Here is a 1,495-nt window from a genome sequence, read left to right on the forward strand (position 1 = left end):
TTTTGTTCCCTGGCCAGGGATAGAACTCATGCCCCATGCATTGGAAGCATGGAGTCTTAACCACTGGGCTGGCAGGGAAGTCCAGTCTGATCCCATTTTAAAATAAAATAACACAGACACATACACACATGAACATATATGCACAGAAAAATGCCTGAAGGTATTCACTGACATCTTTCAAGGTGAATGAGATTGTGTAAATTCATTATGTTGTTCTTTTGATTATCTATGTTTTCTGATATTGCCTTTGTGATCATAAGAATAGACAAAGAAATTAGATGAGAACCTTATTGCTGGGTGTTACGTTGTTTCAACTGACACCTATGCACTGCTATCTCATAGCACTTAACCATGACATATATTCAGTGAAACTTTTTCCCCCAGCCAATCCCTCTTTGCATATTTGAATTTATATTCCTTTTAAGTTAGGGATACTTTGGAGAAATAATTTGAAAAGCACGCCTTATTATGTGCTTTCAGAATGCCACACTAATACATATGTTAAATATAATTTTTAGCCGTATTCACTTGTACCTGTATAAGGGTCTTATCATTTATTACCTCTGCTTTTAAATTTACTATGATAGAGACAAACTCTTTAAAGTAATCTCAATCATTTTATTTTTTTAATTTGAAGTCTCAATAAGATACATTTTGAATGTGTCTTCAGAATATTTGGTAAGTACATACTCAGCTCCCTGACTTAAACTGATATTTCAGGTTCAATTTCTTAAGTACTATGCTTGGTATTACCTTATACTGGGTTGGCCAAATAGTTCATTTGGGTTTTTTGTAAGATGTTATGGGAAAAAAACCAAAGAAACTGTTTGGTCAACCCAATACAACATCAACATTGTTCTCCTCGGGTAAAGGGGAAAAGTAAGAGCTGTTCTTAGTTATAAAGACCTTCCCTAAAGACTGTACTTTCAGGGATCATTTCTATAGTTTGTTACTAGTGAAGTTTCTCTGATCCTGTAAAGACCCTCCCTAGTACTGTTTTTTATCTTTATGATGTTTGCAGGCGTATGAGCTCAGTTGAGAACTTGTGTCCAACTCTGCCCCTCTGTGAACTACAGCCCGCCAGCCTCCTTCATCCTCGGGATTCTCCAGGCGAGAGTACTGGAGAAGGGTGGGTTGCCATTTTCCTCTCCAGCGGATCTTCCTGACCCAGGGATTGAAGCTGTGTCTTCTACTTGGCAGGTGGTTTCTTTACCACTGAGCCACCAGGGAAGTCCCTTAAAATGTTTAATTGCACCCTCAAGCATTATATTTGAATCTCCAAAAATTTATGAATTAGATATGATAGATGATAAATTATTCCTGTTTGAATAGATCAGAGAACTGAGTTATTATGAGAACTTAAGTGAGAGTGTTAGTAATTATTTTAGCTACTGTTTATTTCTACACTTATCTATAGAAGAACTCTCCTTACTTAATGCAGGGACCACAAAAACGTACTGCTCAAATCTCCAGGGAGCACAAGATGGGGAGGTGG

General features: G+C 37.3%; 1 pseudogene; it reads left to right on the top strand.

Annotated features, from left to right (window-relative positions):
- Positions 1-914: 914 nt before the first annotated feature.
- On the top strand, positions 915-992 carry LOC122452676 (annotated as a pseudogene).
- Positions 993-1,495: the final 503 nt, after the last annotated feature.

Source organism: Cervus canadensis, chromosome 13 (genome assembly GCF_019320065.1).
Source record: "Cervus canadensis isolate Bull #8, Minnesota chromosome 13, ASM1932006v1, whole genome shotgun sequence".
Classification (NCBI taxonomy): domain Eukaryota; kingdom Metazoa; phylum Chordata; class Mammalia; order Artiodactyla; family Cervidae; genus Cervus; species Cervus canadensis.